The 13,027-nt window shown below is 42.8% G+C and overlaps 1 pseudogene; it reads left to right on the top strand.

Moving 5' to 3' along the window:
• Positions 1–673: 673 nt before the first annotated feature.
• LOC127214678 (T-cell receptor alpha chain V region CTL-F3-like) lies at positions 674–12,624 on the top strand (annotated as a pseudogene).
• The last annotated feature ends 403 nt before the right edge of the window (positions 12,625–13,027 follow it).

The raw sequence follows: 13,027 nt of genomic DNA on the forward strand, positions 1-13,027 counted from the left end.
TAGCTGCTGGGAAAGAGATTCGGACTTCTTTAATGGTGGAGACCTGGGTACATAAATCACCCTCCACTGAAGGTTTCACATCCAAGAATATGTGGGCACTACAACCTGTAATGCCAACCTGAGATGATTTATTATTAATGGAGTGGCACAAAACTAGGTTTCTAGTGAACAGTGGATGAATCTGTCAGGAATGGAGGGATAAGGTAAATATAATCAAAATACATCGCATACCATACTCAATAATAATAAAATGAGAAAAAGCAGATAAATTATATCAGAGGTGTGTATGTGTGTGTGTGTGTGTTTATATATGTATTCTTTTATGTACACTCATCACCGTAAATATCACAATATCACAGGATATACATAGTTCAACAACCCTGGTGATTTCGGGTAATTGTTGTGGACATGGGACTTGCCTTGTTTGGGTGAAGTTTCAAGTTTATTCACAATGTGTTTTGCAGACATCTTTGGTGGAGGTTGAGGGGAAACCAGCAGAGGGCACTGCCTCTTCAGATGTGGTTAATGTCTCATCAGGTGGTGGCTTCACATGACAGATGATAACTGTGCAGAAGGAGGTCCTTGTGATGAGGGAGGAGTTGCAATAAGGATGAGGAGACTTGTTCTGTGAATTGGTGAACTCAAGAACCAAGTGTCACTGTCTTCTGTGAACATGCTTCCTGACACCTGCTCAGTTCTGCTGTTCTTCTTGGTGCTGGGTGAGTCACATTTACCTACATGTTGATGATGTCACTTTCTTACAGCTGTGGGGGTCTTTATATTCTTCCTCACTTAGCAATGTGACCCCTCCCTATTTATTTATTTGTTTATATGTTTATTTATAATTTTCAGAGAGGAGTATCGGGGACTCAGTGACACAGACAGAAGGCTTGATTACTATCACAGAGGGGTCACCTGTGAGGCTGAACTGCACTTATCAGACTAATTCAGCTCCTGTGATTTTCTGGTACATGCAATATCTCAACAAAGCCCCTCAGCTCCTCCTGAAGAGCTCCACAGACAACAAGAGGACAGAGCAGCAAGGGTTCCATGCCACCCTCCATAAGAGCAGCAGCTCCTTCCACCTGCAGAAGTCCTCAGTGCAGCTGTCAGACTCTGCCCTGTACTACTGTGCTCTGAGAGACACAGAGGGAGATGCGGGGGAAGCTGCACACAAACCAAGGTGCAGGAGGGTGAGGGGAGTGGCCCTGTGAGGGAGGGCTGGGTGACTTCTCTCAGTGGGGTTTTGATGGGAGATGTCATTCTGTATATGTTTCTCATATTGGTTAATAATAAAGCACTGTTGGCCAATAGGAAAGGAAGGTAGGAGGGACTAGGAGACAAGGAGGAAATAGGAAGTAGTAAGGAGGAGTCAAGATGGAGAGTCTGGAGAGATCTGGACACCAGCCGCCTCCCCGGTAAGAGAAGGCCATGTGAAAATACATAGATCAGCAGAAATGGGTTAATAATTAAAGGCAGAGTTAGCCGATAAGAAACAAGTAACCAGGCCAACAGTATTGTATCAAATACAGAGTCTCTGTGTATTATTTGGGGCTGGCGCGGCAGCAGGACAAGACCGGGCAGCAGCAGGCGGAAAAACCGTACTCGTTACAGGGTTTCCCTAGCAGTCTGAAAAACAGCAACAAATCTCAGGCCAAATTCCTAGAAACCTAGGAAATTGTGTATTTTCTGACATGATAGGGTGGAAGTCATTGCCAGATTCAACAGGATTTGATCCAGAGAAATCATAAGTGGAGTATCTCTCACAGAAAACACCTACAGGGAAAGCTGGACATGGGATTTAACTTTACTGCAATGTCTTAAAAACTTATTGATTTAAATTCTCCAGTAACCTTCTGCTTTTATACCACAAATTTATGACTAGATGAGGAACACAGACTCTAATCTTTAAAAATCTGCTTCAGTCTCACTCCAAAGTAATTTAGGTTCTTCTCTCCTTTGTCCATGTTACAGAGATTCAGCCTGACTTCTGGTCTCAGTTACTGTTCTTTTCTGTGAAGACACCATGGCCAGTAAATCACAGAAGAAAACATTTAATCGGGGGCTTGTTTACAGTTTCAGAGGGTTAGAGCGATGATGACCATGTTGGACAATATAGTAGCAGACAGACATGTCCATGGAGCAGTGTCTGAATGCTTACATTTCACCAACAAGAGACAGAGAGTGAAAGACTGGGCCTGGCTTGGACCCTTTGATGCCAGTGACCACCATTAGTGACACACCTCTTCTGACAGGGCCATACCTCCTGATCCTTCTTAACAGACCACCAGCTCATATCCAAACATTCAGCTATCTGAGCTTATAGGGCCATTCTCATTGAAACCTTCAGATTCCCCAACAGCATTCACTTAGTGAAAATACTTTGGAAACACAGGTGTTGAAACTCTAAAGATGATGCGCTAGAGGCAGCTCTTCCCCTATCCTACTCACCATGTAGGGGAAGCCTGGTTATGAAAGTCTCTATCCAGAATGGCTTCCCCCATCATGTCTGCTCTCATAAGGCATTGCACTCTGCTTAAATCCTGAGGACAGGGTGGTTCACTCACCTGGGAGTAGAGTTAGATTCTCTGATAATTCTTCTGCAATGTGGGAAAGGAAGCCAAGGTATTGAGATGCAACTCAATTCTGGAAACAAAATATTGATATAATGGAGAAACCTCTAGTACTCATATTTATGTCTCTGTAAATGAAGAAAGATCTCAAATCAAGGGCTAAGTATATGCTATCCTACTCTAGACTGTTTTTCCTCGGATATCCCTCAAGTATAATTTTCATTTGCCAGTTGATGATAAAGAGAATGTAAACATATTTTGGATCTGGCTGGGGTGAACATTGAGTTGGACTTACTCATGTGACTCATTGTCTCCTCATTGTACACATAGGTGTATGCATCAATATTTCACAGCCTTTAGCTAATGGTGTTTACATCATGACTATTTGCCTCTTGGTTACTTGGTTACTTCAAAGTCATGTCAGGGTTTTGTTTTGTTTTGTTTTTCCAGACCGGGTTTCTCTGCAGCTTTGGCTGTTGTCCTGGAACTAGCTCTTGTAGATCAGGCTTTTCTGGAACTCACAGAGATCTGCCTGTCTCTGCTTCTCAAGTTCTGGGATTAAAGGCATGAGCCACCATCGCCCTGCTAAATGTGTAGCCCAGGCTGTCCTCGAACTCATGATCTTCCTGCGTTTGCCTTCTTCAGCAAATCCTACCAGTGTGAGCCACCACAATCAGCCAGTTTGAGTTAATTACAGGCATGTTCCAGTGTTGTAATCCCTTCCCTGACTGCTTCCAATGTCCTGTTTTGCTCTCACTGTTTACTGCTGACACCCTGTGCTCTCTTGTCTGTCTAAAGAGGATTCTGTCCTTTGTGTTCTTCCTGTGACACAAAATTGTCTCACTGAAAGCTTTGTGTTAAGGTCCTTAATGACTTCACTTTGATTGATAACAGTCACACATACATATATACAAACACAAACACACACACACAAAGAGAGAGAGAGAGAGAGAAATAGAGAGAGAGAGAGAGAAATAGAAAGAGAAAGCCTTATTTGTATAAGTTAACACTCAAAATACCTTGCTGGAGAAAGAATTGTGAATTGTGGCAGTGGAATTGAAATTCTCATAACTCCTGCCCCCTGCCCCCTGATGTCCATGCATGACACATGACATAGTATCCTCCTCTGGGCAGGACCTAGAATATGGTCTGTGATATTACTGAATCATGTTGTATTTTATAAGGAATGCAAAGGGACCGCACAGGTAAACGAGTCTCTCATCAGTTTGATGTTTCTTGAATTTGACTCTTTGTCCTTCAAAGTGAAGATTGTCTATAGCAGGCTTGCGGTTTTTCTAAAGTATATTTACAATGTTTATTCTAATTTATACTCTCTAATAAATTGTTCAAGAGCAAACATAGTTGCAGCATTCCTAGCAACATCAACTCCATCATTTTCTCAGGCACTTTGATGACTTTGTGTAGAACTCTGGTGACTGCTGTGTTCTGATTACTATGTTCCTAATACTTGTTTTGAAATGTGTAAAATTCTGTAATTTTGTCAATGTAAGTATCTTTTTCTCCAATTTCTGTTCATAAATTTATATTCTTCTTTTCAAAAACTCCCAAGTCTCTACTTAGAAAGCATTGACCTTTTTCTGCACATGATCAGAAAGCCTTGGAATTCACACTCAGAAGTTAGCAAAGATGGGGGAAGGTCACTGCAGATGTGAACTTGTTATTTCTAAATTTAGCTCTAGAGGAAACCCCTTTCTAAAAAGTAAATGTTGTTTTCATAGATTGTGATAAACTCAAAGAAACCTTCATTCTCCCCTACCCTGCTTTGAAGTCTTCACTAAGAGCCCCTTGTGCCCTTAGGACATTACAGTACCTTGTTCAATTATCTTACCTCTTTCCCTTAAGCTTGTTCTTCTTGCCCTAATTCCCCCCTTCTAATTTCTTCTTCAGGGGAGGTTGATATAGTAGCTTATGTGAGGCGTTGTAGGGGGAACAGGGTGTGGTGGTGTTGGGTATGATCTGAATACATTATATTCATGTATAAAATCGCTAAGTAGTTATTTTCTGTAACCCCCCTCCACTGTTGCAGTAGGTATTCTGACTAAATGTACTTTATGCAGATGCCAGATGAAGCCCAAAGGAAAGGCAATGACTCCTCCTCATTGTCCCTAGGATGAAGGCATCTAAACCTCCCTTAGTCAAAGCAAGCTCTGTCCACCTCTCCCACTCTTCAGGCTGTATCCCTTCCTGAGAATTTCTGGGAAAGAGTGAGCTGCTTCCTGCTCACCTTGGTGATCTTGCTGTGCCTCCTGCAGTGCAGAGTAGCCCTGCTGTTCACTGTCACTGTGCTATAGTCCCTCATGCACAGAAGGAACACTGTGCTGCTTCACTCTGAACAGAGACTAACTTAGTGCTGAATCCCCCACACATCACTGATGCTGCAGGAGGATGCAGAGTCCAGGTGGTACCCAGCCTGATAGCTGCATCTGTGCATCTGCAGCAGCTGCTCTGGGGAGGGTCAGCTACTCATCTCTTGCTCATCAGTTTCTCTTCCTGAATGTGAACATCCTAACCTGGGTCCTTGGTGCATCCTGAAGCTCATGCAAGGTAGCCAACCTATCTCATCCATGGAGGGCTTTCAAACTGAATATGGAAGAGTGGAAACTCCTTGCATTTGAGGACCCTTGACAGCTGGACTGAAGGAGCTGAGTGTTCCTCTGCCCTGAGTCACAAGTGCATATCTGGACACAAACCACCTGACATTGCAGAATAAGAGACCAAGGTCATAGTCTCTGGTACTTAGGCAGTTGGCACATTTCATAAAAGTAACAGTAAAGAGAAACTGGAGTCTTGGAAAATGCTTCCTTTCTATGGTATAGATCTTAGTTGCCTTTATTGTTTCTCATTTTTCAAAGAAAAGATCTGGTTTGTTCTTCCTTCAGTAGAATTTTTACTCCAGTTCAAAAAAAAAATGTCATTCACAATATTGTTATACCTGAGTCAAAATTTCTATCAAATTATTACCATATTCTACCAAAATACCTAGCAAGTCATTAGCTGGTCTAATACTGTTTGGGACAATGATGGGCTGAGATGGCATGAGGTTGGGTGTTGTGAGTTATTTGATGACACTGTGTAAAGAGGTGTATCTGTTATTCCTTACCTGACTAAGACATCTTATGAGTGGTTTAATAAAGAACTGAATATCCAATAGCTGGGATAGGATAGGCAGGAGTTCCAGGCAGAGATAGGAACTCTGGGAAGAATGTGGCACACAGGATTATCCAGTGTGACACAGAAGAAGTCAGACCTACAGTATGGAGGAGAGGTAATGGGCCACACTTCAGAACAGAAATTTGTATAAAAGGGTTTAATTCAAGTTTTAAGAGCTAAAAAAATAAAATTTGAAAGACTTAGTTGGGAATAAGCCTAAGATAAGGCCAGGCTTTCATACTAAATCAGAAGTCACTGTGTCATTATTCGGGAGCTGGCAGTGCAAAGAAAGCAAGGCTACAGCTGTGAGTTATTTTTGAGGCAATGTTTCATTTCTCAAGTAATCACCTTTATGGAGAGAACTTTAATATACCTTCCTGTATTGTTATGAACTCAAGTGCAATGTTCCCTGCAGTCACCATGTGCAATAACACACCAGACCCACTGTCCCTGTCACTCTGGATGCAGAACTTCTATATAAGCTTTCCACACTCCACTTCCTTTTTTTGTGGTCATATTATAAGACAAGGTTTAGAACAAACCTTGACTGATGCAAGAGTATTCCAGTTTTCAAATTGCATTCCAAATCTATGAAACGATTATATTACTCCATCATTATGTTCCTGTTTCTACTTCTGCTGCAGTGATTTTTCTTACTTTTCCTCACAGGTGAAGATTCTTGCTAGTTTTCAATGAGAATGACAATGCGTCTATGCAAATGTCTGACATTTGTGTACAGGTTCTGAGAACAGAAGAGAGCATCAGTCCCCAGGAGCTGGAGTTACAGACAGCTGTAGTCTTCTGGTGTGGATGCTGCACTGGGAACAAAGGCCTCTTGGAAGGACAAAGACCCTTATCTCCCTCAGGCCCCAGGAAATGTTTTTAGTCTGAACAAGTTCCTGTTTCCTGAGTTCAACATTTAGCTGTTGCTTCTCTGAGCATGTCAGGCTCTGTGTGGGACTGAGTCTTGTTCTCTTCGGGCAGGACCGGTCCTCTCATGCTTCCAAAATCCCTAACTGCATACAAACCAAGAGTGATCTAAAATGCCCATCTCCACACCTTGCTCTATCCAGACTCTTAGTCAAGTCTGGTTGGGAGGAGCTTCAGGCTCAGAAAGCTGGGAGGGACCTTTGCAGTGTCTGTCCTGGCAGGGGTCCTGGGTGGAGCTGCCTGGTGCAGGAGGAGGGACATTCATAGCCATCCTGACACCACAGCCCAGGGTTTGGTTACTGCTTCTGTCTCCAGCATCCACACAGCACCATGAAGAGGCTGCTGTGCTCTCTGCTGGGGCTGCTGTGCTCCCAGGTTTGCTGTGAGTCTGGCTGTCCACACTCAGGGACAGAGAGGACTGTGCTGGGCACATGGAGGGTGGGGAAGCAGCTCAGGAGTCCTGCACAGCTGCCTGCTTCTCAGAGCACTTGGGGTGTGTTCAGGGTTCTGTGGATGCTCAGAGACCTCCAGCTGAGTCTGTTTCTCTGTTTGTACTCAGGGGTGAAAGGGCAACAAGTGGAGCAGAGTCCTGAGTCCTTGGTTCTGCAAGAGGAAGAGAGTGCAGACCTGCAATGCAACTTTCCACCTCTCTGGTCACCTCACCAGCCTGTTTTTCAACCCATTTGGAACAAAGCAGAGTGGGAGACTTACAGTAGCTAAGGATTGTCACAGCTCTTTGTACATTTCCTCCTCCCAGACCATAGACTCAGGCATTTATTTCTGTGCTATGGAAGCACTTGCTCCCAACACGCCTGAAGCCAGTGTTCAAACTTTTAGCTAGGTGGGTGTGGCCCAACCAGTCACAAGACATCATGAAGATAAAATAGAACTTCTGCCAGGTTTAGTATCCTTTTCCTGTGTAGAATTTACTTCAGTATCCTTTTCCTTGGTAGAATTTACCTCAGGATGTTTTTTTTTTTTTTTTTTTTTTTTTTTTTTTTGTCTCAGAGTTTCAGGGCTTTGGTTATATCTTCATTTCTCCATGCATACTCCCTCCAGAAGCATCAGTCTCCATCTTCCAGCTAACAGAGGAGAGGATGGAGCTCACAGTCAATGTGATCATTTAAGCTGCAGTGTGCAGAACTCACAAAGGATAAGAGAAAGGGGGATGAAAGGCAAAGGTGGGCTTCCAGGTCACCCTGAACCAACAGCAAGAACATCCAGTCATAGAAGACACAGAATGTACAGAGAGCTGACATCCTGGTTTCCTTTCTGATGCTGCCGTAAATCTCTGAGAAAAAAGTACTTACAGCATGGAAGGATTTATTTAGTTTTATGTTCCAGGTCACAATCCATAATTGGTAATCAAGGCAAGACCTCAAACAGGAGATTACAACAACAACCCTGGAAGAACTCTGCTGCTATCCCACTCACAGGCTCATACTTAACTACCTTATGTATATGGCCCAGGACACTTTCCCACAGGATGGAGCCACCCACAGTGAGCTGGTCTCTATTCAAAATTGTTAAAAAGGGTGTTCTTGGAGTTTCAGTGGAATTTATTGAATTCATAGATGACATTTTGGGATATTGAAGGTATTGAATCTCCTAATCCATCATTTTGAGTTATCTTTGCATATATTTCATTCCACTCATCACTGCTTTGAAGTTTTCTCAACAGAGTTCTCAATGTCCTTAAGAAAACAAAGAGAAGAGTGACTGTGAGAAAGTGCTCAAACATGTAGGGATTCAGGCATTATGCTGGCCTAGCTCTGTCATCTGGCAGAATGCACTCAGGCAGTACACTGGCCAGCCCAGCGTTCCTTGAGTACTAGTCTACTGGCAGGTGCAAAGGACCCCTTTAAATGACAAAGCCCTTTCCATTCATGCCTCCTTCTTCTCTTACTGTTCTTTTCTACTCTGACTGCTCTTTCTGCCCTCTTCTCTGCTGTCCTCTCTCTGTCTCTTTACCTCTTTTCCCTTTCTCCTCCATCCCTTTCTATTAAAACTTCTCACACAAGCTTTGTATGCCTGTCATGTTTGTCCCGGCCTTGGTCACCCTCACCTGTCATGGAATCTGCCATGGTTGCCCACACAGGACCCCCTTCTAGCTTTATCCAAAAACTGAAGCAAAAGAACAACAAACCATATATCTTGTTCAACTACATTTAAAGATAATATCTAAAATTCTTAAACTCAATAGAAAAGAATGAATGACTCATGCTAAAATTTGCAAAGGGATGTGTATATAAATAATTAGATTTTAGTTGGGGATTGTGCTGGTTTTGGTTTTCCTCCAAGATCCATGACTTTCTAGTGGATGGAGGCCATTGCAGAAAACACAAGCAGTCAAGATGCAGAGTGGTGGAGTCTCGTCCTGTGGATATGTCTTAAATAAAACCCTTGTGCCTAAAGGTCAGAACACACTAAAGAGGTTGGGAGGAAATACAGCAACAGCCAGAGGACCAGGGATATCAGTGAAATTGTCTCCTAAGAATGTCAGAAGCTACACACATGGAGACTCTCCAACATGGCTGTCTAAACATGAGCTGAAGAAGGACAACGATAGACATGTTCAAATTTATGTAGAAAAGTGAACAAAGCCTCGATTCTGGTTAATGAGCTATTGACAACTAAGGAATACAGGTAGTAGGAGACAGTTTTCATCCCAAAGAGTGTGCCAGTCGGTTACCTAGTAGAGAGTGGTCATCCTTGAGAACATACATACTGTAAGACCCTCAGAATGAGGAGTCTTCCAGGTTCGGTCGATACCCCAAGAACTCAATGTCCAGTCCAGTTGCTGCAAAACGCAAGAGGTTTTAATGAACAGGAAACATTTGCACAAAGGGGCTCCTCCAGCAAGCAGGCTAGGGAGAAGCCCCCTCCCCTGGGCCCAGGTGTTTTTAAAGGCAAACCCACAAGCTTAGGGAGGGGGGTGGGACCTTCTGTCCATTGAGTACCTGACCCTTGGAGGCAGGATGGTCTGCTATTAGGGTCAGCAGGCCTTAGGGTCTCAGGTGTGCTAATTAATCTTGTCTGGGCAAACCAGAGTTATAGCTATCTCTTGACCCCATTTACCACCTGTTGACTCACAGGAAAGGAGGGGCAGTGTGAATTCTTCTTATCTCAGGGCCCTGTGAGAGGAAGCTAGCAAATTCCAAGGAACAGATATTGGTTTCTAGGTTAGTCCATCATTAACATTACTTTTTAGGTCTTTCAATACAAGCAACACTGTACAGATGAGCTATTGTATTTACATATTTAGGAATAAATATGTTTCTACATGCCTATGTAGCAACAATTGATAGTAGAGGCCATAAATTTGACAGAGAACAAGAAGGAAAATTTAGAAAATTTTAGAGGGGGAAGTTGGTATTATAGTATAAGCTCAGAAAATAAAATCATAAAAGTGAAAAAATGTTAGTGGTTTAATAATCACCATGTGTACAGTCATGTAAGAGGTCAATAAAATGTGACACACATGGAATCCAAACATTTGCCTATTTTATCAAATTTGTTGTAAACAGCAAGCATTGCCATCTCCTTTTGTCTTATGACTGGCTTCTCCATTCTCCTGAATAAAGTAGTTTTAGGTACAATAGACAGATAGGGAATCATAAGGATATAGGGAGAAAAAACAGGAAGGTGGAGGAGAGAAATCTATGGTATAGTTGACCTCAACAAAGATGTAATCACTTTATATATCAAAACTATTGGAACCAGAAAAAGATTGAGTGTCTTTTGGAATGCACTCTCTATGGTGGGATACCTTGCTCAACCTTGATGCAGTGGGGACTAGCTTGGGTCTGCCTGAACTTACCAGGCCTGGGTTTGTTGACTCCCTATGGGAGGCCTAACCCTTTCTGAGGATTGCATGGGGGTTTGGTACAAAGGATGTGGGGGAGGGAACTGAGGGAACCTTGGAAGGGGAAACTGTACCTCACATGTAAAATTAATTTTAAAAAAGTTAAAATAAAAAATAAAGTAGAACAAAACAGAACATGTAACAACAACAAAAGCAGTATTAGTAAGCCAGGGAAAGCAAGCTAGTGAGCAGTATTCATGTATGTTTACTGCAAGTATTCCAGCTTGAATCGTGACTTCGCTTACTTCTCTGATAGCCCATGGTCAAAAATGTAAACCAAATAATAAATCATTTCCTCCTCCAGTTGCTTCTGGTCATTATATTTATTTACCTGAGCAATAGAAAGCAGACTATTTCAAACACCAGAAGAGATAACCCATTTCTGGCATGGGCATTTTTATTTGTTACCTGTGGTGTCCAGTTAATGTATTCTTCTCCCAGGATAACTGTATTTTTACTTTTTTATGTAAGTGTGTGTAGTGGGAAAAACAAAAGCAAATATTTCTTTAATCATATAATTACCATAATCATCAGCACACGATAATTGTACAAAGTAGTGGATTTGTTGTAATACTTTAGTATATGCACTTGCAGTGGTTTCATCATATTCATCTGGCCTCTCCCCTCTGTTGTTCTATCCCTTCCCCTGTCCCTCCATTGGAATTGAAGAACAGCAGTGCAGGAGAGAAAAGTGCTATATGACAGGTTTCAGGCAGAGAGGTGTTTTTTGTTGTTGTCTTGTTTTTTAATTAGGGAATGGGATAATGAAGAGGGAAGAGGGGTGTACCAGCCACCATAGATAGGAACAGCAGGACAAAGGAAAGTGGGAGAGAGAGAGAACAGACAGAGAGGGAGAGAGTGGGGGATGGGAGGTAGGCAGGGCCCTTTAAAAGTGGAACCTAGTGCATATGCATAGGAGTTACTCTTGGGTATAGCTGAGGAGTATTCCGTCAGAAGCCCAAGTTTAGTCCAGTACCGGTTTCTGAATACTACCATGCTCTCCCCATCCCCTTACTCATTTGTATGACTTCTATTTCAGATCACCTGTACTTCCTTTCTTTCTTTTTCAGTTTCACATATGAGGACATATATGTGTTGTGTGTCTCTACTTGTCTGCTTTATTTTGTCTAACATCATACCCTTCAATACTGCCTGTTTGCCTACAGATGGCATCAGTTCATATTTCCTATTTATTATTTATATTTTTCTTTTTTTTCTTACATTTGAAAAAAAGGTGGTTTTACATGCCAATCCCAATTCCCTTACCATCCTATCCTCCCCTATCACCCTCACCAAACTCACCCCATCCTCTTTTGGCTCCACAGAGATGGTAAAGCTTATCACTGGGAGTCTTCAAAGTCTGTCATATCATTTGGGGCAGGGCCTAGGCTCTTCCACGTGTGTCTAGGCTGAGAAAGTATCCCTCTATGTCTGATGGGTTCCCTAAGTCCATTCATATACTAGGGATAAATACTGATTAATTACCAGAGGACCCATAGACTGCATAGTTCTCCTAAATAACACCCATATTAAAGGAGTCTGGTTCGGTCCTATGCTGGTTTCCCAGCTATTAGACTGGGGTGCATGAGATACCCTTTGTTCAGGTCAGCTGATTCTGTGGTTTTCTCCAGCATGGTCTTGACCCCCTTGCTCATCATTTGTCTCTCTCTGTACCTGGATTCCAAGAGTTCGGCTAGTGTTAGCAGTGGGTGTCTGCTTCTCGTTCCATCAGGTACCAGCAGAAGGCTCTAGAATGGTATATAAGGTAGTCGTCAATCTCATTATTGTGGAAGGGCAAAACCATGAATGAGGAAACCATAAAAAGAAAGTGCAGACTTGGAAACCTAATGACATTTGTCATTTCTCTACACAGGGGTGAGTGGGCAGCAGGAGGAGGGACATGACCAGCAGCAGGTGAGACAAAGTCCCCAATCCCTGAAGGTCTGGGAAGGAGGAACTTCGGTTCTGAACTACACTCATGAGAACAGTGCATTTGACTACTTCACATGGTACCTGCAGGTCCCTGGAGAAGGCCCTGCACTCCTGTTAGCTATGAATTCAGTGTCAAGTAACAAGAAAGATTGAAGATTCAGTCTTATTCAGTGAAAATGATACACAGCTCGCCTTGCACATCAAGATTCTCAGCCTGGAGACTCAGTCACCTATGTCTGTGCAGTCTGTGCAGCAAGTGCACAGTGCTCTCCAGGCACCTGCAGTCACACCCAAACCTGCAGCTGTGACTCCAGGAAAACCCTGCTGTGGGACTGAGCCTGGCAGAGGTGCAGAGCAGTTTTCTTTTGTAGGAGGAGGTGATTGGTGACAGTGAATGTAAGGATTAGATTCATTCAGTCACAGACAGAGGGAGGTGTAGTCACTGCTTGCTTTTCTCCAGTCTCCTTTTGCTCCTCAGCAACCACTGGAAAGTTGCATCTATTTCCTTAACTAGTTCAGTTGAATTGTTTACTAAACAGTTATACAAATAGTTGCT

Source organism: Phodopus roborovskii, unplaced genomic scaffold, assembly GCF_943737965.1.
Source record: "Phodopus roborovskii unplaced genomic scaffold, PHOROB, whole genome shotgun sequence".
Taxonomy (NCBI): domain Eukaryota; kingdom Metazoa; phylum Chordata; class Mammalia; order Rodentia; family Cricetidae; genus Phodopus; species Phodopus roborovskii.